This window comes from Ischnura elegans, chromosome 9, assembly GCF_921293095.1.
Source record: "Ischnura elegans chromosome 9, ioIscEleg1.1, whole genome shotgun sequence".
Classification (NCBI taxonomy): domain Eukaryota; kingdom Metazoa; phylum Arthropoda; class Insecta; order Odonata; family Coenagrionidae; genus Ischnura; species Ischnura elegans.
The window spans coordinates 20,198,557-20,225,289 of NC_060254.1; the positions used below are offsets into that span (position 1 = coordinate 20,198,557).

The window sequence follows — 26,733 nt, forward strand, 5'->3', positions numbered from 1 at the left end:
ATTTAGATGCAAGAGGACTCTCTCTTTTTAGGAAGTTTTAGGATTGTCCCTTATCTTGGGCCATTGCACTCTCTATTTCTTTCTTGCTTCATCCATAGTTGTCATTCGGCTAATATTCAGAATTCCTTCACCTTCTCGAGTCTAAGGTTTCCTAGTTTCAGGTTGGTTTTTCGTCATATTCGCTAAGGCTGACTGATTCTTTGGCTTCTTAGCATTGTGTTTCAGTTTCTACCTCCAGGTATTTATTGGCTTTTCCAAAATAAATAGAATTTTCTTCCGGTTTCTTCTTGTCTCTTTTCACTGGGTACTCGAGTAGTGGAACTCTATGCACTGAATGTTTGTGGCCTTAACCTTGTATAATTACATTTTGAGTTAGGAAAATAACAAGCATTGATTTTTTTCGCTTCACTTCCACTCCACCCCCTCCCCCACGACCGTAACCATCACCCGACCTTGTATTATGCAAGTACCAATGTGCTCTGCATCACCAGTCTTGAAAATAAAAGTGTATCGATACTAGTCGACGATTAAAATTTAAGCTGTAGAATGTAAAGTTTGTTATTTTTCCTAATCTAGCAGAACTCTTGCACCTCTTCAAGTTTATGATTGCCATCTTTCAGTTTGGTCTTCGCCTCTCCTCTTCTACTCTCGATCAGAGGGTCCCAACCAGTGGTACGCCGAAAATAATCGGTAATGGCGGAATTAGGAATCTTTCAGGAACTATGTATCTTTCAACCAAGTAATATGTATAAATATTATATTGGGTAATTAAAACAAAGATTCCAATTATACAATTATTTAGAGCTAAAAGTGTCGCCTACATGTTGTATTTTATGTAACAAAATGTGCACCTTACATTTTCGTGGATACAATACTAGATACATACATATAGAGGGGTGCGAGAGGAGAAAAAAGGTTGGGAACCACTGCTCTTGACCAAAAATGTAGCTTTCGTTGTACATCGGCAAAAATCAAGCGTCGTATCTCCCTCAAATTCACTATAAAGCGCGGCAAAAGTGTTTTCGGTCCAAGGGTGCGGAGTAGTAGTATCCCTGCTTCTTTTCCTTCCCTCTTATCTTTTAACCAAAATATCTGTCTAAATATTACATTGGGTATTTAAAACAAAGATTGCAATTCTACAATTATTTGGAGCTAAAAGTGTCGCCTCCCCGTAGTATTTCATGTAGCAAAATGTGTACCTTACATTTTTGGGGATACAATAATAGATATATACATATAGGGTACGGGAGGAAAAAAAAGATTGGGAACCGCTGCTCATGACCAAAAATTTAACTTTCGTTGTACATCGACAAACATCAAGCGTCGTATCTCCCTCAAATTCACTAGAATGCGTGGCAGAAGTGTTTTCGGTCCAAGGGTGTGGAGTAGTAGTATCCCTGATTCTTTTCCTTCCCTCTTTTACCCTTTCCGTCTCACCCCCGCTACCTTCAACTCCCTCCCCTCCGCTCCCAGCCGGCGCGGCACTCTTCCCCTCCCGCGCCTATATATCGCTCCTAACCGCGCCTCTGAACTCGTCAGTTCGGAGTTGGTGCTCGCCCCGAGATGTGACTCTACCCTCTCCCGCGCTACGGAATAAAGTTTCGCCGCACTTTCGTCCGCCGCCGATACCCTAGGAGGCAGGCGCAAATTTGACGGAAGAGGGGGAACAATAAGGTGGGGTTTTAGAATATTTATGTGTGTTCATCACAGGGAAGGTATGTGGACATGAAGATGGGAATCCAACTATCGGGTCTGGAGTGAATTCTATGACGAGTGCATGATAGTAACTTCCACAACTACTTGTCCGCCGCAAGGTACCGGAGGCGAAACTTTGACGTAAAGGGGAAGCAATTAAGTGGGATATCAGAATATATGTGTGTTCTTCACAGGAGGGATAGTGGCATGAAGATGGGAACCCAACCATTGGGACTGGAGTGAACTCTATAACGTGTACTTTGGAGAAACTTCTGCAACCCCTCCTTGAGTCTACATTGCCCTGGCACACTAGGGATTTGTGATACCAGCATAATAAAAGAATATATCAGGGCAAGGATGTGGGTTTGAAGACGAGAACGATGCAATCGGAACTGACAATAATGCTACAACGTGCGCTTTGCTGTAACTTCTCCAACCCCTCCTTGATCCTACTTATAAGCAGAAAAACTCTATAACGTGTACTTTGTCGCAAGTTTTACCACTTCATACCTAAAACCCTCCCCTCGAGTCTACTTCGTTCGTGCTTTGTAACACCTCTCAATTGAGTTGTGGTACCAGCAAAAGAAAATACATTTTTCTCCATCATATCCAGAGTGGTCAAGAGTGTTCTCTTCATACTTGGTGCTGCTTTTCCCGCAGGACTGTGAAACTCAAACCGCGTCGATGGCACAGCAAGAGATGTGGTAGAGAGATACTGCTTCTCGCGGCCGAAGATGCGTTCAGTGGGCGATGCTGTTGGATTCTGAAGCGATGAAGCGTGAAGGTTCGATAATAACCAAGCAAGAGAGCGAAAAAACGATTGGTGCGACAAAGTTCTAGCACTGGACGAGTGAACATATTATGTGCCCCAGTTTTATGCTTCGAGGATTACGTGAATTAATGTCTCTTTTCTAAAATATTAAAAAAAACGATACAGGAGAAACCGATACGGATAAAATGCGTGCCTCGGACGTGATTATTAGTGGGAAACTAACTTCAGTAACGCTTAAACTATAATTACGGTGAATCTGTACATAGAGCCCAACTCATGAATCTCAATCATAATCATCTCCAAGAGTTAGAGAAAAACCTTTATCGGATGAATTTATTCTAAATACGTTTTAAGGAGAAAAGGTAGCAAATTAGAAATAAAAAAAAGTTTGTTGAAAATTAAAACCAAAGTATAATAATGACTCGAAAAACTTGTCACGTAAAATGTTTTAAGTGTACGCCTTATAATAGATGAGGTATTTTTTACTTTCTAAGGTAGCTTAACGTATAAAAATTCAAAATTTTAATATGCCGAACATATTTTTATTTTCCATCACTATCGTGTGCACTCATTAAAATGAGAGTAAGATATTAGGAAAAGAGTGATGTGCGATTTAATTTCATATTACCAGCGTTTTCGTCAGTACCTAATACCCCGTTATAAACTCAAGAACGAAACGTCCATAGAGAAACGTTAGTTCTGCCGTACTGAATGAGAAAACTGTGCATTGTGTTTCCACACTCTGTCCAAATATCAAAAGAATACTTCACGGAATTCAGCAGAACCGCATCGCCGCTTCATTTGGCTCTGACGAAACCAAAGAAAAATTTTGAGGATAATGGAGTGAATTCATAAAGTGGTCAAAGGATATAAATTCTATTAAGTGTTGAGTGACTCTGAAGTTATACACGGCATTGGCTGACGTGGCCCTAAAAGGCCCTCACTCTAAACCAACTGTGTCCAAGACCTATCCCAGGAAATAAGTGAGGAGATATCATCCTGTCTTTTCCACGCCTATTGCAGTCCCCTTGAAAAAAAGTGTGCGTAGGGGAAGACAAGTTTCACCGTAGTGGCATCGATTACGGGACTAGGGGCAGCGCTGATACGTTGAGACCCAGCACGCACCCTTTTGAGGGAAGAGGCGGCAGAACCACGCTCGCCCAGCCGGCGTCTCCACCCGGAGGGGCCCGGTCCCGCCTCCCCGAAACCAGCCATCGGAATATAGGTAAGAGAACTTCTCACCTGAATTTAATGACCATTGCAGGGATATCATCCATTCTTGGTGACTCTTTGCTTCGTAGTTCTCTCCCTGCGGCGTTAAATTCTCATCTTAATGCCCTTGCTCCCAATCCATCTTTTTCATCATACTCCACTCTACTCTTCCATTATTTCGCGTTGAGTGTTCTTTCCTCGAATAACTATTCTAGACATTTAAATAAAGGCATGCAATTTTCCACGATTATAAAATTTTACTCTGAATTAGGATTCGAAGTTGATAAATCATCTTCAAGGTAAAAAATGGCGTGTAGTGCATAAAATTTATACATTTTTTGCAGGCATACATACATACAATATAGTTGACAAAAATATATAAATTGAATGCACTACACAGCATTTTGTACCTTGAGGATGATGTAGTGACATCAAAATAAAGGTTGGAATAAAACATTATAATTTTGGAAAATTGCAAGTGTTTCTTTCAATAAGGAGAATTTCCACTCCATCACGCTAGTTTTTTTTATTTTCTTCTACACATTCTTTCCAGCTCTTCTCTTTGTCTTCGTTTTCAATCAGTAAAATTCCATTCTTGTCCCCGACGATCTTGTACTCCGTTCTTCAAATGGTTCATCATAATTACAGACGCAGATTGCACTCTTTCCATTATGCGAGGTTATTTTCCACATCTTCGCATAAATTCTTCATTCAAGCTTATGTAGATTTCCTCGATTTGCGACAAATCTCGTTCCCTAGTAGCAAGCCTGTTCTTCGGTTTTCTCATTCTCGTACTTTCTCCCTTCCTCATTGAGGTCTAAGCCTTCATCTGGGATCCACGGATTTTTCTTATTTCTTCAAATCTCTCCATCTATTAAGTTCAGGCCAGTCAATTTTTTTAATGCTTCCAAGAAAGTCCAAAATTCTAATAAGCATAACATACCGTGGAAATAAGAAAAAAATTCACGCTACATTACTTAGCCCACCCACGTTTTTCACCAAACTATTAATTCATCAATGAAAGTTTTAGACATTCAAAATCTATTTTATGATGATAAAAATTCTTTGAAACCTGGCTCGGATGAATAATATTTACCCTGAGAATTTACTAGAAAATTTGTTGTAATTATTACCACATATTTCCGCAATTTATTGGCTGTAACCTTAGGATACCTATTGTATCTTTTCAAACATTTCAATAGTACTTTTTCGTACTGCGGTTTCGTATGGAAACTCTGACATAGAGTGTCGTTAAAGTGTGTTAATTTCCCATTATTAACGATGGCGACCAAGTGATGGCAAATTTATATATTACAAGTGCCTGCCGGGAAACGCCCGATTCACTCTACACGAACTTTGATATTTTATCCTACTAATGAAGCGAAAAACTCTACTTCCATTCGGATTAAATGCTTAGTCTTAAATTAAGGGTTTCAATACCTCATTCTATATGCAAGCTGTCATCCAATTTCCATTGATAACCTAGTTATACGCAGACTTGCGTAACACACCACCAATATAAGCGGACGTTAGAATGGTTTTCTCAGACATAATTACATTTTTGAAGACTTAGAACGGCGATAGCAACTACCTTTTTAGCTACTCTCATTCCATTTTAGTCACGTAACCTCTAAACGCATAAAAATAGGTTTACTGGTGCTCATTTCATTCTCATTTATCCCTACTTCGCAGCTTTTGAAAGAAAGCAACGGGGGCAATTAGCTACATTTCAAAACTCTCTCACGCCATTATTCCAAGGACAAGATTAAAAGACACATTCCATGAAAAAAAGTTTATTTATTCGATACTCGACGGCGAAATATAAATTCAAGGATGGGAAATAAATTGCGATTTTATTTGTGAATGTATTTAAGGTCCTCCAGGCTAGGTTACTGTTAGCTGATTTCATAATATTTTTTCAGCTTCATTCTTATAGTGGTGTAATGCTTTCAATATTTGGCGACTCGCGGTTGATTTAACACTTAGTTAGTACCAGTGAAGGATATCAATGTTAGATTATATTTCTTTAAAACTTGAAAAATGAGATATTTTAACATCAGGATTGCAATTCGTAGTTAGGAGCGTTAGGTTTATATTTCAAATATGAACGCAATTTTCCAATGAACTTCACCCTCCCAAATTTAATCATAAAATGTACTGAAATACTTCAATTATACTGAATCATTCACATCTAACAGATTAGGAAACTGAACTTATTTTAACCAAAAATTCCACTTTTGATGTAGAATAAGGTATTCGGGTACTTAAGACACACAACTGATAGCCTAATACTATATGTAATCATGAAATAAGCTAGTATTTTCCAATTTTTTCAATTTTTGTCGTCGTCTAAAAATGTATAAGGCAAGAAACAACGGGAACCGAAAAACCGTAATAACGTTTATTATATATGTTTAAAGTAATTGTGTATTATTCCAGAAATATAATTTTTTCACTCTTAGAAATGGGCATAGAATCCGTCACTACAGCTTAAGATTCGATATTATTCAAATAACCATACCCATTCGCTAAATTTTACTCACGATGGAAAATTTTTCACTCGGTATTACGAAAGTATTCGCATCAATTTTCGAAATCAGGGTGATCAGTTTTCTATGCCCCACCTGGTTATAATATATTTCTTTGGCAGCCAATTATATCGAGTTCCCAGAAAACAAAATCTGATCACTGTGTTAACAACGCGAGTTAAAATCTTAATTAGCAAAAGAATAGACCGTTACATCAAATTGATCGCGATTTCATTCATTCAATGATACATAATTTCATTGCCCTCTGTTATACAACCAATAAACATAAATTACCGATTTACCTACATAATAAATAAAATTACTAGTAATCATAGGAGAAATCGCATTTTTTCCAAAAGGCGGTTCACATCTGCACGGCGAGTTTGAGCTTAACGAGCCATGATTAGGCCAACTGAATTAATCGGATACATTCGAACACTTCACACAAAAATGAAATGCGATAACGCGCCAAAATTATTTGTTTGATGATGGCTAATTAGGATGAAACGCGTCATGAAGTAATATATTATCCTTCGAAAAAGAGCATTTACCTTAATTTGCAACTGAATAACTACTACAAATAAAACCCAGACATAACCTGCATCAACGAATTCAATTGGATCCTTAAAATACATTACTCACTTGGTGATTCCACCGAGCGTTTTGTCGGGATAGGTGAACGTAGAGCTCACCCCAGACTAACCAACGGGCGTGTGAATTTTCACGCGCCCGTAGGTTAGTACAAATTCAGGATAGGTTGGCCATTTCCTTTCCCTTGGCCTCGTCACACTTCGAGGATTTTATTCAGTTGGTTTTCAAAGGCTTCACACGGGATTTGAACCTGCGAACCTCCGGTCAGAATAAACATTACTAAAAGATGAAAATTGGAGTATAGAAAATGTTTCATTGCATATTTTTTTATGGTACACAAAAAAATAAAGAAGGTTATAACAGATTTTATATCCTGATTGAATTGACATTTTATCGTAAGCTGGAATTAAAAATTCAACGAAAAAAGAAACAAATTTCATAATGGAACAATCTGTACTGTAGATTTTTTTATGTTAGCACTTGTTCTTATTTCCGTTTGCAAAATTAATCCGACCATGGTGGTATTATGAATTGTCTAGAAAGACCTAGCCAATGGTACTTCTTTGTTAAGATATGCTTTCAAATCAGCATAAAAAGTAATGGTAATCACTTGGGTACTTGCATAAAGCCAAATTAAATGGATTCAATTCTCCTTTCCCAGAGTAAGTATTTTCCTCAGTAAAACGTTGATATTACAAAGCGTTGACCGCATGTCGTTATGATACACACCTTGCCTCTGATAACCTCAAATGGAGCTATATTATACTATATAAATATTACACGGTTGAAAGAAACTGCAAATCCAATAAAATTATGAAAATTTATAATGTTTTAACAAAGAAAAATGTGGATAACAGCCTCGTTAAATAAAACTTCATGATATTATCTTAAATTCGCCAAACCACTCCCGAGTGAAAGGGGAACGTCAAAGCTAAGAAAACGGAGAACGCATGTGAAATGACATGTTTACCATTCTTAAATCTAATTTTAAAAAGCGAATATCTATATATATATAAATATTTTTAATAAAAGACTTAACCCGTCACTTACCGAGTTTATAATGATAGTTCTGAACTTTACTGACCAAAATTAAGTTATATGTCACAGCATATCGACAGATAGTGATGAGATGGAAAGATATAACAGGAGATCAAAGTATATAAGTAAAATGTCCGTTTTGACGATGAAACACCTTGGTGAGATACCTTATTTAAAATAAATTTCATGAATTGATATTGAACAAAGATTATTCTCACACGAGTAATATTTTTAAAACTATGTAAAATAGCAAAATAGTAAAATATTTATAATATACATGAGTGTTTCAAGGTCTAGATTCGTTCCGATGACGACTTACATAAAGCTTGTCTGCAATATCACATGCTGATTACTCTGCATGTATTTATAACGCTCATTTTTATGTACATCATGCAGCCTGTCATACTCCAACCAAGATACGTAACTTTATATTTTTTATTGCTAGCTTTACAGTTAACAATTACTTACTTTGGTAAAAGAAACAAATATGCAATTCTAACTTTGCGCTCATTAGTTTATCTAATAAAATGTGCGTCACTCACAATTAGGATGACGTACATAGACGCACGCGCGCGCGAATGTCGCGCTTTGACAATTTGATGCCACATGTGCTGTAAAATATTCATAATTATTTCGTCACGTTTGAGTAAAATTAACCTCGAGTACAATTCATGCAGGAAAATTTCCATGAAACATTTGACTTCAAAGAGTACAAAGTTTTCAAATCACAAGCGAAATAACCAGTTTTGCTAGATGAAATTAATTATTATACTCAACTGAAACTATCATAATTCATGCCAGTAAAAAAGAAATGGTACATTGATGCTATAAGTAAGCATTCAAATGCGACAGCTTAACTAACGTCATATTTTGTATGACACTTTGGTTATACGTAATTGACTTATCTAGATAAATTATTGAAGAATTGAAAGAATAATGCGATTTTCATTATGAACTGGAGCATGATCAGGTAATAGATGTTTCAAAATGACCATGACCATTAATATTTAATCGGACCATGGTGTTAAACCTGTTTAGGATTTTTTAAATGTAGGTTACAATGGTCCTAATGAGCGCTCTCCTTTTAATTTACTCTATTATATGAATGAATATGGAGCATAAGTCACGATGAATATTGTTTAATAATTCTGCCGGTTACGATAGGTTTTGCACGAACTATTTTGCTGATTACTCTGACCTTTCTACCCTCACAGCTTGGAATGAAGTATTCAATTCACATTAAGGCTTACTTCATTTATATCTAAAAATCTAAAGCCATTCCTTCTCCTCACTCGCTTCTCCAACATTTTGCCCACTAACACTGCTTTCAAGATACCCTCCCCGCTCAGCAGGTACTCGCTCCAACCAAACCTTCTCTCTCGTCCGTTTCTAATACAGGAGCTTGATCTACTTATCCACCATGTCGAGCATACCATCATTTCTTCTCCTCTTCGTCCACTCCACCTTCTTTATTCTTCTTCATATCCACATCTCAATCATCCTGAACATCTTGAAGCGATATACACCATAACAGACTATTACTAAGCCTTTTCTTTTTGGTTAAAAATAAAAAAAATGTACTTACTAATTTGATGCAATATATTTTGCGAATTTCCTTGAAAATCTATGAATTTAAAAAATTAAGTCTTGGGTATATACATTAATTAAATCTTATCTCACTATCGAATTTAACAAGTACCTACTGCTGATTGAGATGCGATTCTCTATATATTTTAATTATTTAATGGGAGGACCACTTTTCAAGACTGTATGATTGTCGAACATATTGTATCGAAAACTCGAAATTGATATCGCTTATCAAAACTATTTGTGACATGTAATTATGTTAATAAATATCGAAAACTTTATTTATTTCCACAACAGGTACTTGATGGAATAAATTTACCTCGTCAATCTTCTTACCATCACTTACATACGCCTTCAGGTCTAATTAATAAGAAAAATACAGAGAAAGCGGTGGAATTCATTTGCTATAGTTAATCAGAAGGCACATCTTCAACGGGTCAATTTAAGGCGTTCACCATGACGAATAAAATCTAGACCCTGAGCATATATGCTGGAGTAAAATACCGCGGAAATATTCTATCATCAAGACAGTTCAGACATTAAATACTGTAATTACACACAAATATATTTTATTGCGATACCCGGGTTTCAATTCAGCGTAGAATATTCAGGCACATAAACATATTTTGCTCTTATTTTGATTTTAGCATGATTTAATATTTTACAACCTGGATCATGTACAATATAAGAAGATACCACGCTGTACTGAAAACCGGGTCACAGAGTAAAATATTTTTAGGTGTAACATCAGTGTTTAATTTACATATTGTGTATTATAATAAGTTAAATCGATTCAGGTGTCTTATAGAGAAGTTAGATAAATTGAAATAAAATGTAGTTGCAATTCCTGCAATTATTCAATGCGTATGGCGCATATCGGCTCAAAGAGCCATCATCTTGTACCAGATGTTGCTGTGAAATATGTACCTATTTCTACTATATGAATTACGGAAAAGTGCAACTATCTTATATTTCAATTCCATTTATTCAGTCTCCACGGAGGAATTTTCTGTTTTGTTTTGCGAGGGGGAACATTTAATGTGGGAGGATTATTGTTGCGGTTCGGGACCGAGGATTTGCCAAATTATTCCACCTCCCGCGTGTGGTTCATCACCATAGTTTAATTCCCCACACCACTGCGGCTTCCCTACTGCAGCGCCGAAGGAAAGAGCCGCCGTCCGCCCGCTAGCCTACATACCTTCCCCACTACTTTTGTGTTCCGTGCGCCGCCTCGGGCGTCCCAAATAAACCCCTCGTAACAAGGAAGTTGATCGTGGTCGGCGAGAAAGGTGGGGTTTTGTGGGATCTTAACTTGGACGTTACGTACTGGCCGTCGCAAGCACTCGTCCGACCGACTTCCAGCGGGACCGCGGGCCTGGCGGCTGGCTCACTCGCCGACCGTGTGGGACTGACTAGGCGAGGCTGGCTGGGCCTTAAGACTTGCTACTCCCGCGATGGAGATTTCTGGATTCGTCATGCAAATGACGAAGGACGGAGGAAGACTAACGAGCGAGGAGACTTCACATAGTCCCAGTCAGTCCTGTGAGAAGCTTGATTTATGTTGCCACATGGAGCGCACTTAAAATCGGTTTTTCCCTAATTTCCGTAACGTAAAAATTAGTGCAGAGCAATCTACCTATTATTAGATTACAATAGAAATGCTCATTACTCAATATTATTTACAAAGAAAGACAAAATCAAAATATTAAGTGCCTTAGGTAACCTAAAAGGCTCATTAGGTCACCATTATTATATAATATTTTCCATGCATTGGTTAAGTTAGCGGAAAAAAGAACATGTACTTGAATTAACAAAAATAATAGTTTTGGCTAAATATATGATTGTAATTATCAATAGATATTTTGTTATCAAAAGCACTCAAAAGTTATGAATTAATTTTCCGCAAGACTATTCTTCTGACCTACTCTACATAAACTTCTTCAAAGCTCTCTCCGTCGATTCATTTGCTTTACATCATTCTTTTATAGCAACACATTTTCTAGGCCTCCACTCCTGGTTTCTCCTCTGTCGGCCATCACTCACTTCCATAAAGAAGTCAAGAATGGAAACACTACAAGAATGCATGAGTGAAAGCATAGAAACTACTACAAGAATGTGGTGCTTGTGAAGAATGTTTTTTAAATGGATTTCAATATCATCGAAAACAGCATATATTGACGATTTACATCGGGGATTTTCTGCAAGTTAACATCTACGCGCGCATGAAAATACGCATGCTCTGGAGACTAGGGCCATTTAATCATACGGAATTCGAAACCACGACCTTCTTTCTTGTTTGGCAGGTGAAGACTTTAATTCGCCGCCACCGAGGCCGGAAAAAGGAAAAATGGATCGGCCCAGTAAGTAATGAGGAAAGGTGGAAGGAGTGCGAAAGAAATGAGAAGTCCTCAAAAAGACGATCTTCGAAGGAGAAGCGATTAGCTCTCCATTCAATTCTCCTAACAGCTATTCTTTTCGCACCCCCGTATTTCTTGTTTCACATCCTTCTTTACCTGTTTCACTTACTTTATTCGCTGCTTTCCTCTTCTATTCTTGTCCCTTGATAAGTATCTCCATCAGGTCTCAAGATATGGCCGATTAAGTTATTCCGTCTCCTTATCAAGGTTTTCATGTTCTTCTTATCAAAGTTATTTTTCTCTTCTCTCATACTCTTCTTAGGACTAATTCTTTTATTTTTCTCTTGATTCGTTTCATTTTCAATATTCTTCTGCAGCACCTCATTTTAGTAGCCTTCATTCTTCATTTCTCCGCGGGTGTCATTGTCTACGCCCTAAATTCTAGGAGAAGCACACTCAAATTTCTGATAAATTGTTTCCTTAATTCCTTGCTTAAATTTTTGCGGTGTAAGGAGATATTTCATTTTCTTAAATGGTACTTTCACCATGGCTACTCTACTAATTGTTTCTATTACGCTTCTTTCATCGACGAATATAAATATTTCGTCAAATCGACGAACAAAAATTTCGATTACTAAGTCAAATAGTTTTACTTCCGTAAAATTTGGATGGCTCTGCCGCCAGCAACGCGAGGGGAGACTTAAATATGCCGTGGATGGCAACACATAAATCGCCTAAATCCTCTATTTTATAACGTGTTTATTTACTCATTTTTTTGTTTGCCTCTCAAGTCAAATCTTACATCTCAATTATAACACACTTTCCGATTAGCTCTCAAGCTGAAATGTTTAGGATAACCTACAACCGGATGACAATGCAATATTCGAACATCTACATAATGAGCATCAAAATCCGGTGACGGCGACGTGATCATCTAATGGATGGAAAATGCTAAAAAATCATAAGAACATTTTTTTACAGCAAATTCTATTGAAAAATTGCCCTAGGAATTTTTTTAACATAAATTACTTTTATATCGCAATATATTTGTATTCCTGCTGTAACGAGTATTCCGTCATGTGTTGGTTGCATGTGAACTGCGCTAAAATTTGTGTGTTGGTGTTTGTCCGTACATGTGATTCTAGAGCCCAACTTGCAAGCCTCGCTCTGATGTACGGGATTTCGAAGCGCATTTTACGGCGAGACGGATTCCCCGTTCTCCCGCTCGGTCACTCGAAAGAGCAGCACGAATGAATTTCACTTCGTTTTTTTTTTTGGCGTAACTAAGGTTGTTTTATCCACCGCTATATTATGTATCATTACTATTTTTACCCCGAAGCTTGAGTATTTTTCCACTGCACCGGCCGAATGTACCTACTAACCGAAAAAAAGGAAACAGCAACTGAATTCAGTAGAAATTCAAGGTTAATATCAAGACTAAAGCATCCTCATAGGTGCTCCGTCTGCATTATGCCATTTTTAGCCACCACCGAATACCGCCGCTGAGGTATTTTCGGTAACAGTAAATTATCGTAGGCGTGCTGCGCGTATCAGAACAGTACAAGGCAATGATACGACCATAATAACTAGTATTGTAGGGGGCAAATATGTCAACAAGGAAACACAGTTTCTAAACTATAAAAACAGGAAACTAAAACTGCATTTATTAAAGAGATTTGTAAGACAATAAATGAGTGTATGTGAAAAGATTGGCTGATGAGACAACTGAGTGGAGGGTTGCCTCAGAGCAATCATAGGATGAATGACCAGTGTTCATGACGAAAATTATAATTTTTTTACGATTTCTGATAACAACTGATCGGAAACTTCTGAAATTTCGAGTGCAACCTTTCGGCGATTGGTTGCCGAAATTCATGAAATAATAGTATGCTCGTTCGACTAGCGTGCATATAGAACACATTATCTTTAGCATCCTCCACGCTTGGCGTGCCGAAATAACTCCTCCGCGCGTTACTTTGGGTCATTAGAAAATGTGTTTTGTTATTGGAATCCAATTTATTTGAACCAGCGATCTGAAGCCTAGCACGAAGACTATAAATAATAATTCTGTCTTACGAATGTACCAACCATTGGCGCAGCGAGGGGGGGGATAAAGCCCCCCGCCCAAAGCAATGATAAATTATTAGATAGTTAAATCCATTTTACTCAATTGGATTAATAATAATTTATAATAGTGTAAGGATCAATTTAAAAAATACCTCAGAAATCCGTAAAACTCGCCATTTTGAGCCATTTATCTCAATTTTTTCTAGGGGATGGCCCCCGCACCTCCAGCTTACCCTGGCGGCAATTACATACACCCTAGATAATATCCCATATTAGTTGCGCCTTTAGCCCCCCTAGCCTTAATTTCCACCTGCACCCCTAGTATCAACGGCTGTATAGATGTAAGATTTATATTTTCTGAGTTCAAGAAGAAGAACAAAAATGGGGCCTGTTACGATGCTTGTTCATGCATTCGTACATGTTCCGTTCCGGTCCCCGAAAATCGTGCATTCACACATTACTTCGTATGGCTTTAAGATATGGTGTAGGTATCCAGGACTTTAAATCAGTCTTATCAAAATATTTTCGTACGGAATGAGTAGAAGAGCTTTGGTACAGCATAATTATGTTACATTTGTTTCGGCTACACTTTTGGTGTATCATCATAAAATTAGCACATTGTTTTCTTCTACGTATTTTTAGAAAACTAGATTATTAATTTCCAACTGTAATTATTTCTAAAGTACAAAACTTTAAAACGGAACTTCGGAAATAAACAACCTTAATACAACGTTAATATGGAGGGCACAGGGAGGTTTTAGCTACAAAAAAAACTTCCAGTGATTTAGAGCAAAGAAATGGTACCCATTTATTTTATTTTTTAACCTTAATTCCTCTCGGGTTTCGCATGCATTAAAACTTCCCAAAAACGGAACTACGGAGTCGCAGTTGAAATTACTATAGAGCAACGCTAGCTCTCGCCCGCTTTGTGGATGGAACCCGGACGCAAGAGGACCAACAAGCAGAGAGTGCGTCCGCGCTAACGAGGCAGACAGGCAGACCTCTCCCCGCGACCCACGTCACAGTAGAAGAAGAAGATACCTGCGGCAGCAGCGCCGTTTCCGCGCCGTGTTTGTGCGCCCAAGGGTCGTGACTCTCCGTGGAGATCGTCCGCAGCGCCACTCGTGGTGGGAAGCGGATTTTTCCGTGCGCGTCTAGTCTCCCTGAAGTGTCATCCGTATCCTCGCTCACCCCAGGGATTTGTCTTCAGCAATGCTCCCCGTCTCGCACTGGAACTATCCACATCGCATGCCCTTTATATATCTCTCTCTAGCAAACTCTGCTTAGACGCGATAGCAAACGCGTATCCGCGTGCGAACGGCGGTTGAAACAAAAAAAAGAGAGACCTTCCAAGCACAAACGCGAATCGCGGTTTGATAGTCGATGATTTGTCTCGTACATGTCTCGTGGAAAGAGGAGGAAGATAGCAACAGAAGGAAGCAAGTTGTATCCTCGATACAGACGAAGTAAGTACCGAAAACGGTTGGGTTAAATACACATTATGAGGAAAATTACAAAACTGCTTTAATCTTATTGTCATCACGGTATGCCACAAAGTTGAGCTAGTAGCCACATAAAACAATTGCAAAGAGAGAAATACATTAACCTTGACCTGGACCCCAGCCATTATGCCACAATTTTCACGGAATAAAAAAAACGTACCCTTAAATACTTAGCTCAAAAATGTAGGCGATGAATTAGGTACTTTGGAATTTCTCAATCAGTTCCCCAACTCCAAGATTGGTTTTGATTGGTAAGGGTGGTGCTCATTCCACGCTATGCAGCAGGAAAGTGAATAGCACACACGTAGGGTAGACGGACCAGTTAGGGGAAGGTCGCCTAAATCGCACCACTTTTGGAAAAAAACGAACTACCTCAAAAATAAGTGACGCAATATAAGTTTTTGAAGCTGCTTTATAAGAGGAGGAATGTCTTCATCTCTCACAATTTTTGGAGACAATGAATTCCAAGTTTAACATATGTATAAAAATTCAATGTCAAACCTCTGCAAACGGTGCGATTTAGACAACCGGTTTCCCAATTCGCACCACTGCAGTTTTGGCCTCCAGTGCACTGGAGGCCAAAATTGGGAAATGATGTTTCAACGACATTGTGAGACAGAGAGACATGTTATTTTTAGATCCCTTAAAAGACCAAACATGTGCACTAAAATACCCGTTACATAAGGAACAAACAAAGTTAAATAAGTCTTATCTTTGACATTAATAATAGATGTACTTTTTTGCTTGATAAAAATCAGCAATACCTGAAACAAATTTAAAAGCCTTTTGTAGATTTGTTTATGCTTTGGAATTGTCTTTTCACAGCAGCTTTTTTAAGACTTCTCAAATCGCACATGTATAGACAGACGTTGTGCGATTTGGGAGCGACCGCCATTTTACATTAAATCATTTCCACTGCCTAAATATGTGATCATACCACGCTGTTAATGTCACTAAATGAAACATAATAAACTTCAAAAATATGATATATAGCTAAAGCTATGTAAATGCAACTTATTTGTTTTCAATATTCTTATAAAAAGACGAAAGAAATAGCAAGAGAGACACTTCTTTTCTTAATACCTACCCATCTGACTTGTCACTACACTGGTGGCTACAATTGAAGTGTGGTGTGCTTAGTGATGCAGGAAGTTCCAAATGCAGCCATTAGATTGCATATATATCTAATACATTGGTTTCCAGGATGGTGGTGCGATTTGGGAAGCGGTGCGATTTAGGCAACTCTCCGACCTTCCGGGATTTGAACTCAGGATACTTCAGTTGATGGTTCAACACCCTGTCAATCAGGCTACCTCGCTCCCCAATCCTGATGTATTTTATGATTATTTCTAGCCTAAATTAGAAAAAAAAGGTACTCTTGTATGTTACTCCGAAAATGAAACTCAGCGGCTACTTACAAATTATCACCTTAAATTCAAATATATATGGTTTTGAGGAGGTGACCAATTACTAACGTCATTTGCGCCATGACGGAAGGATAAAGGAAGGTAAGGTGGAGAGAAACCCGGCATGGGTACACTTATCGAAATGCGCCAAGGGGACCACGGCTTTACTTTCCAGCCGATGGACGGAGTGTTGCTCTTGAAGAGACCTGCACGTAACACTCAAGCAAAGATCGGTTGGCCTCATCTCGCTACCACCGAGATTTGAACTCGATCCAGTAAACCACTATGCGGTGTGGAACAAACACTATAGCCACTAAATCAACCCGATCACCTTAAATTCTAATGTCTAAATCTTTAAAAATAATTACATCATATACCCAGGAAAATTAATATTATTATTTCTTCAATTATACGACATTATTTCTTCTCCTATTTTAATTTTTTAGCATTAGTTATTTGTGTACCTATATTTATCATGCCTATACCAAAATATCTTAATATTAAGGTTCAAATGTGGTTATACATTCTCGTTAATTAGTTACGGGAACTATTTGAACAAGCACTCAAGGTAAGTATTTAAAAACATTTGCACACAATTTCATTACAAAATTACTTTTATAAATGTTGTTGTACTTAGTCCTCATAATGATTGAATTATAGCACGAGAAGTTGAGGAAAATTTGGCGAATTATTATAGTCTGAAGACCAAACCTCAATAGCCAATCTTCATCAGTGATAATGTCAAGGTTTCCGGAGTTGAGTCATTATTCCCCGAATGGCCTTTGCCGTTTTCCAATCATCCCCGCACATTCCCCCCGACCACCCACCACACACACAAGCTGCGGAGTGCCTTTCACGGAGTACCAATGCAGATGAGTTAATGCGACCGCTGTGGCTTCGGACTCGTCGCTACAGACGGCGGAAGGTCCGCTCATTTCCAGAGGTACAACGCAGTCTTTGTAGAACGCACGAGGCAGTGAGGGCTGGGAATGCAAATCGTGTATCTATCTGCGGGCCTGTCTCCCGCATGCCACGTCAATCCACGCTTCCTTCCAAACCCCTCTTCCATCACATTACTCCTTCCACTCCCTCTTCCTTAAGGCCGGTTCATACGTAAACATTGGCGATAAACTATCAGTAGGCAGACCCAAAATTGGGATATCTATTATATAAAAAACAAATGGTAACTTCCACACTTTAATATATAAATCCACCACCAACCGTGGTTTCGACACTCTACGTCAATTTCAAGATTATGAGACAGACAATTTCTCATGTATTTATACCACTCTCATATATCCCCTTCTCCAAGGATTATGTATATTACAAAATATTATTATTATATCATAGAATATTACATATTGTAGGACCACTTCCATAATCCCCTTCTCCTAGGATTATGCATATAACCTTCGTTATAATAATTATGTACTTAACTTTCATTTCCTAACTACGATTTCATACTTAACTCGAGATTTCAATACCACTTAGCCCATGGAAGCGTTCATAGAAAAAATAGCGTGGAACACGGTAAAATTAGCGTTGGCCGTTTCTCTGTTTCCGTTTCTCTGTTCTGAATTAAAGGAAAAATTAGCATAAAATTTTAGAGCGCATTGTTGTAGCAATTTTTTAAAGTATTTTACTTTCTAGGTGTGGCAATACCTTAGTAACACAACATCAATAAATATGTACAAAGTTAAGAGGTATGTCAAAATTTTTTGTGCATTCTATTCTGTTCTTATATATATGTGTATACTTTAAATTATATTACTGTAAAAACGCGATCGTAACATTTTTATGTAAAATTATTGTATATCGTTGTCATCTTTGTATATTATATTGTTCATGTTTTCACTTTCATAGCCCTGAGGATGATTTTACATAAATCGAAACGTTGGCTATAACTTGGTTTCAATTGACCTAAACTCCAAGAAACATCATAAAAAGTTAATTGAACAAGGTCAAGAATAGAAGAGGAAAAGTAGTAATATACTAATTATCTAAAGTATTTTACGCGATTTTTACCCGTTTTCTGTTAAATCAAACAGTTAATCGGGGAAAACTAAACTTAGGAAAGAAAAATACCGAGGATGTTGAATGGCATTGAAAACAAAACTCTGGAAAAGAAATCAATCCGGCTAAAAAATATCTCAACTTAATTTTAATACCCGATGTGCGAGTTTGGTAATATAGCTCTGAAAGAGAATGATACATGGCGTCCAGTCAACGTAATTTTTCAGCAACGCAAGAACGCAACAAAGCTGTTATGATAATTTTGTCGAGGTAAAATTCAATCCCACGAAAACAAAGATACTCCAAAAAGAATTGCCATCACTCCGGCACTCTCATGGTTCCATGTTTTGTCACTTAAAGTGTCTCTTACTCAAAATAATGGAACTGCCTTCGGTTGATTGATATTGCGGAAACACGAAAACTCATCGATCGGTGTCTACGAGTAGAGCGTTCTTACTTATGAGATCGGCTTGCACGCTTGAGTTTAGGATTTGTTTATGGCTCAATGTCTTCGACACCGAGGAAAGGGGAAGCCGACCTTTCTTTTTTCTCAGCGTCTAGAATGCATCAAAGTAGATAGACTGTGCGCTGAATAAGAATATCATTTGTCTTGATAAAACGGGCCCGGAGAATGAGGCAAGAATCTATCATGAATGCGTTCAAATAAAAACTATTCACAAAGAAAAAGGTTTTAAATACCTACATAAACCAGGACTACCAGAATTACCTATTCATAATCGGGTTGGATCTATTTTTCATGAGTTTTTAAAGTAAGAATACACATTCTGTTTCATTGAAAAGATAAAATTTTGATGGAAAATATAATTTCATGCCATCATTTCTAATCATTTCCGAAATATTTTGAATAATTCTTAATTTACTATTTTTGAACAATTCGGCACTAATATTTATATAAAAAAATGAAAAACGGTTATTCCGAAAAAATATAGCAGTCAGAAAAGAAAAAGATACTCCATAGGAACTGCTTCCTCATGGGCAATCTCTTGAGACCACGTTTTACAAACAAAAGTGCTTTTTTCCTCAAAAAAATGGAACTGTCTTCAAGTGTTTGATGCTGTGGAGACACAAAAACTTATGGATAGGTGTTTGCGAAGAAACCAATCTTACTTTCAGATCAGCTTGTACGCTTTAGCTTAAGGTTTGTTCGTGGCTTTATGCCTTCGCCACCGAGGAAAAGTGGAAAAGGGGAAACGGACCTTTCTTTTCCCTCATCGCCGCAATGTATCTAACCGAATGGATTGCGCTGAAAACGGGTCGCATTCATCGTGACAAAACGCGCTCGCAGAGACGGGACAAAAAACGGTCGAGGCCTTGCAGCAAGTCATAAAGTTGGCTGAACGTTAGGAGGGAGCGTAAAGCGTTTTCGTATTGGCCGTATTATACCACTGAAACGCGAGCAATTCGTGCTCTTTCTACGGGAGTTAATGTACAGCGGTTCAATCATAGGCGCCAGTAGGTCTAACCAATGCATGAAATAGTCGACCACACCTCAGATCAGAAAAATTACTGTTTGTGACAGCTAAATATACCAAAGGATTTCATTCGTCATTAAAAAATATTTGACTTAGCCGGGATCATCATCATCACTGGTCAACAATCCTAGGATTGGTTTGACGCAGCTCTCCACTCAGTTCTCCTATCAGCTAATCTTTTCACATCTACGTATTTCTTCTCTTTCACATCCTTCTTCACTTGTTCCATATATTTTGTTCGAGGTCTTCCTTTTCCGTTCTTGCATTCCACTTATCCTTCGACGATTGTCTTCATCAGGCCATCATGTCTCAAGATGTGGCCTATAAGGTTGATCCGTCTTCTTGTTAAGGATTTGATGAGGCTTCTCTTCTCTGTCTTCTCACTCTTCTTAGGACTTCCTCGTTACTAACTCGGTCGATCCATTTGATTTTCCGGGATACAATAATAAAATAAAATAACTAAAATATTTATTCATAGCGAACTTCATCCTTTGGAGTATTTAACTTTTCACCCATGTGCGTGACTGCGTACAAAGTCACTTGTTTCTGCAGTGGTTTGTGACAGCGTTGACCCTGATCTATGGATTGTATTCTTTTTCTGATGAACTTTTTTGATTTCATCACTATTTTTAATATACCAGGCCTAACTTACCTCTTAAATCTGGATTACTCAGGCTGTTGCCTACTTTTCAGGGATTTTTTGAAATGCACCCAAACCTAGGAAAAAATGAAAGAAAATTCTTTATATTTTTAATTTTTAATATTTTCTTTAAACCAATCATAACCTTCGACCGATTTTACTACTCGTAGCAACATTTGTAATTTTAAAACCCGATCAAGGGGAAAAATATACATGTGGCATAAAATAATATAATATTTCATTTAATATTTTATGCATGTTTAATTGTTATTTCAAGCAACGTTATCCCTCATTCAAAAGTTGATAGGCCGAGTCTACGTAAAATTGTATGAAGTTCCTGAAAATTGCCTAATTCTACAGTAATTACTGATATTTTATATATATCTTCATAAAATCTTTAAAGTCTACCTATGCACTTGAAAATTAAAAGCTCAATATTTTTGTGGGACAAAGAGCAGCTGGATATTAGGATGGACTCACACTCACGACATACTTGAGTACCAAGGGCGATTAGAACAAATGCATACATCCCATTTTCAGCTAATTTTATCCGGATTGATACATTCTGGTGTTGGGAAATAGTAGCGGCACCCCTTTTTTCTACTTTTCCTTGGTAGTGAAGGCAAAGTGCCTTAAACAAACCTTTGGCTCAAGCGTCCTCTCCGATCTCGTAAGTAAGAAGACTCTCCGCAAACCCCGATCAACAAGTTATTGTGTTTCCGCACCTTCAAACACTCGCAGATAGTTTAATTTTTTCAGGGATGTACGACACATTTTGTGAGAAAACCTGTTCTCAGGAGAGTGCAGATGCCGAAGCAGTTCTTTGAGAGACATTTTTAATTTTCTTACAATTGGAATTTTGGAATCGGAGAGAGAATTAGGATAAGTTACAGGAATTTACCGTTTCCATCAACAGTTCGTCTGGTAAATCAAACTGACTGGGTATTGCGACTTTTTGATCTCATAAAATTTAGATCAAACCCTATTATTCCATTTTTCGGGAAAATGTTTACGACTGTTAGAAAATGTTAGCTATTTGGTGATTATGTGTTTATGTAGGTATTTAAAACTTTTTTCACTCGAAATTTAAGTACACCTAGTTTTGTAAAAATGCATTCTTAATGGATTTGGTAAGTGTTTTAAATTCAGTCAATATTGAACGTTGAAAAATACTGGCGAGTATGATTTAATACGAAAATTAATATCCGACGAAGTTATTTTCAAAAGAATTTATTTTAAGCGTTAATAAATGCAATTAAAACACATTTCCTTAGCTTTTATATCCGCATTCATTCATCGTCCTGCATGAAAACTGCCAGGATATCCTGCTCTTCCATATCAGGGAGGCTAGTGGATAGACGGTATTATGCAACACGATGGACACCTCACTACCCGCTGAGGGAGTCGCTAGGTGGGTTGTGTATGCTGAGGGTGTCAACTTTTTCGGGAGAAATATCGTAGAACATCTAAACGAAATGATACACAAGGTAACGTACTGTACACCTATTCTTATTTCAAAAAGTCTAAAACACTTCAATGTCTCAATTGCCTTTCACAGTCATCAACAGGCACAAAGACTTACATCTACGTCTACGAAGTACAGTGAAAGCCACCTCCAGGGAGTGTGGCACGGGGCGATTCCACACCAGACATGCAGCACTAACCCTAGCCTTAACCTTCCGCCGGGCGCAATGAATCTAACAGGCACAGCGCTAGTTTTTTTTTCATTCCTTGAATCTACCAGGCAGATTAGACCATTGACGCTTATAGTAGCTTCTTTTTTTTGACACACTCCATGCAACCTTTCACTTTTGGCATTTATGCCCACAGATCAGTGGCGGATTATTCAGCATAATTAGGCAAAATAATGGCACAGCAATGCGATGTGAAAGCATTATTAGATAAGTAAGATAAGATAATAAAAAACACTGATCTTATAAAAGTCACATGCTAAAATGCATAACATGCATTAATACTTAATGAACTAAAAAGCACGTTAAATCCCACCTTGCTGGATTGGTCCGGGGCCGTACGACACCATGTAAAGCGGTCTATGCATATCAGGAAAGGCATCATGAAAGTGTTCAAATACACTAATAATGGTGTTTTAAACTTTAAAGGTGTACCATTGAGCCATGCTATGAGTTAATAATGTTTTTTTCACACCTGTGCCTGTCAGGCACATTGCGCCTGAACTCAGCAGTTCCAATATTGCGCCTGACGAAAGGTTAAGGAAAAACCCAGTAGGTTGTCGGATACAGACCAGGCACATAGGACAACGAGATGCGGTCAGATTAGAAAATAGGACAGTGCTAAGGATTCGAACATGCTACTATGCAAATTAAACTGCTAGTAGCGTAGTAAGCGTTTCATGCATGAGTTATAACATATCAATAAATGCGTGCAGATATTTAATATTGACAACTATGGTAAATTATTAACTATACATGCAGATCTTATTTCATCTAATCATAGTCAAGATATCCTAGACCTAAAACCTGTAATCGCAGGTATAATGGTCCCTTATTGAACGCGAAAAAAACGACGCTTTACATGTACCGGTAATGCAGTGTATTTCCCTAATCTTATCCTAGTGATAGTTTCTGCCATAATAATTAGGCTCTCTCAAAATATCTTGAACATAAATATTCCAGTTACAGACAGATATCATCCAAAATTAAAAGAAGGGAGGAAGGGGAAGATTCAGATGGAGGAATAGATGAAGAGGAAGTACAAAAACATGGGAAGGAATCCATCGTGCAGACTAATAAAATAAAATGTCGGAATTGCGTCATGTCACAAGAAAAAAAATAAAAAGGTGGGGGAGAAGGGGGGGAGGGGTTAAGGAGGGAGGGAAGAAGTAGGGTGGGGTAAAAATTTAAAGGGAAGGGAGTGGGGTTATGACGTAGTTAAGGGATTGCGTCAAAAATACAGAAATGACTAATATAAGTACTCATTTTGATTTAATAATTCAACTTCCCTCCTTCCTTTCCCATATAAGTAATTACCCACTATTCGGCCATATCAAACTTTTCTCCTTTTTTTTCTTGATAACGCAGAGTGCTTATTTATTTTTCTTGACCCCTATGTTTGATGTTGATTCAGCGTCTTGGAGTCTATACTTTTCCCTACTAATACATACGTATTGAAGAATTTTAAATGCAAAGATTTGCCAAAGTTTCGGTATATTGAAAACCTTCATCAGGGCTAATAATGAATATGAGTGCATAATTTTGAAACATAAATGGCATAAAAATTTTGAACAATTTTTCTTGCAGTAAAAAAATGAAAAAGAATTCAGTTGTTAATTAAAAAAGGAGACTAGAATTTGACATACCATTTTTGCACTGATTCGCATTTGTTTATTGGTGGTAACTAAGTTAATACATTTCATTCCTTCGTATCAATTTTGATTAATTGAATAGAAATAAATTATGACTAGCCCGTCGATTTCTGATATTTTATTACAAACAAAAGTTTAATGGTGTTTTTCTTCTATTGGGTGCTTGGCGAAGTAAGATATGGTGTCAGGGTTCGCCAAGAACCATTCGCGTTCGGAAATTCGAGTAAAAAGTTCCTCCAAGTTTGGCCGAAAAACACCCCCACATGGGTCATTTTAGTTCGTCAATACCCGATTCATGCATGGTCTCGAGCAAGTCCTTTGCGTTGTTAAAAATAGCTTTTTCAGTTCTTGGTGAATAGAAACTGACTCGGTACTAATAGGTAGAAACACTTTTGCTGCTTCGTAATAAACTTTACCTAAATTAGGAAACATTACTCATTTTAGTCTCTTTTCATTTCTAGATCGTAAAAGTGGAATTTAATAAACAGCCATCATCTTTATTTACTTGCTTACAAATTTGTTGACTAAATTTTATTCACAGGCGATATCTTTGGCAGTTTGCCTGATCACATTTAGTTCTTTCCGAAGATTATTGTTTGAAAGGTTTAAAATGTTCAGCAGTGAAGCACATCCAAACTTCTACAGCCACCTGAATTTTACTTATTTCACTTTGGATAGCCAAAGGAAAGTCACATGCTCGTTATGGATTGCTTTTACACGATCCAGTCATTCTTTAACCATTGAACTATAATTCTCCTTTGTATCGTCACTGAATAGACGTCATCTGCTGAAGACTTTGATCGGGGTGTCAGTAGGTGAAGTGAATAGTCGCCATATAGTTGGCGCAATCTCAGGGAAAATTCGTCCTCATGAGATCTGCAAGTCAGTCTCATTCCTCACTGAGGAAGACAAAGGCGATGTGAAACAAGCCCTCTCGCATTTTGCTTGTGTTGCTGCGTTTTGAGACCTAGTCACGCTGAGCACAAGTTGGATCTGAAAGCCAACTTTGTCTCACTCTTATAGCTCAAGGTAGAAAGCCAACGTCAGGTGAGCGATCACCTGACCTTGACCTTTCCTTTTATCTCATGAGTTCACAACAGACTGATAATCACCAGAGATCAGTGGCGGATCTATGGGGGAGTAGGGGGCAATAGGCCCCCCTTGGGTATTAAATTTACACTAGATAGAATGGTAATTTTGTTTGGCCCCCACTAATGTAGGGAGATTACCCACACTTATTCCCCACCTTTGTCCCAATCCTTGACCCGCCGCTGTATGAACGAACCGAATGACTTGAATCATGATTCCCTCGTGAAGTCGCTCAAATGAACTAAATGAATGATGAATGCAAATCTAGTGCAGTTATTTTGCTGTTGATTTCGTTGCTTTTCAATAGAGTAACGCAGTTGCCAACTGAAATTGCCGAGCATGAATCAAATTGTCCACAAAGAACGATTTATCTTCAGTAGATTCAAATTGTAGATATTTGGATTTTTATAACCATTAACAGGAAATAACTAGGGAGACAGGCAGTTTATAATCGTCCATAATATTTCTAAAGCAGGTTGGTTATTGGCAATGCAGGTTGGTTGCCGAAAGGAAGAAACTTTTTCCTTATTTCCGTACATATTCGAATTAAGAGAGATTGATATAAAGCATATTGATTCCTTTTAATCCTAGTGATCCGTAGTGTATCCTAGTAATGTTTAATTTCAGCTTTGATCGAACAAAAAATTACTAGATTTATTAAGTTACTATACTAATAAAATATTCCTACGTCATAAATTCGTGAATTTGGCTGAATTCAAATAAGCGTGTAATTCATTTATACCGTTCCTTATGAACGATTTAAGGATTCGGATCATTGCCATGAATCAAATCAAGTGAATCGAAACTCAGAATGAACTCCCACCAGAACTTATAAGCACCAAGGAAAGCATGGCCACCTTTCGGAAATTTTATAATGTGAAAGCAAAATTTCGGGGTCAATATTACCTTACAGTGCGATATGAGTACAGTAATGAGTAATCCCCTGTCTAAGGATACCATTTAATTTGACTTTAATGGTAAGATCTGATGCTGGCGATACAGGAACAATGAATCAATTATCACTCAATGCTATGAGATTGACCGATAGTTTTTTCTTCGAAAAATCAACAAATAACTAGCGATCTGTGACGTCACGATTTGACCTGTCCATTTGCAATATTCATGACTTCGCCTTTTTTGCATGCGCATTGCTCGCACGTGTCGGTGCGGAATCAGGAGAAAGCTATGCAAATCCGCTCTTGCACCGTTGGGATTTAAAATTTGCAAAACCGATGTAATTCAATGCCAACAAAAATCAAAGTATTCCATTCCATAAGTTTTTCCTCTATTTAGTAAAGTCGATTTTAAAAATGATAATTAAGAGGCAATTTCAGTTCGTAGCTATTTTATTTTACTGGGATTCGAAACCGTATTTCATACTCTATTAGGGTATCCTTTAA

General features: G+C 37.7%; 1 protein-coding gene across 1 annotated transcript in view; it reads left to right on the forward strand.

The window, feature by feature from the left end:
* The first annotated feature begins 1,547 nt into the window (after positions 1-1,547).
* LOC124165804 overlaps positions 1,548-26,733 on the forward strand; it is a 514,500-nt gene continuing 489,314 nt past the window's right edge. The window contains exon 1 of the mRNA XM_046543329.1: positions 1,548-3,692. The gene's annotated coding sequence lies outside the window, so the exon portion shown is untranslated. The remainder of the gene's footprint in view (positions 3,693-26,733) is intronic.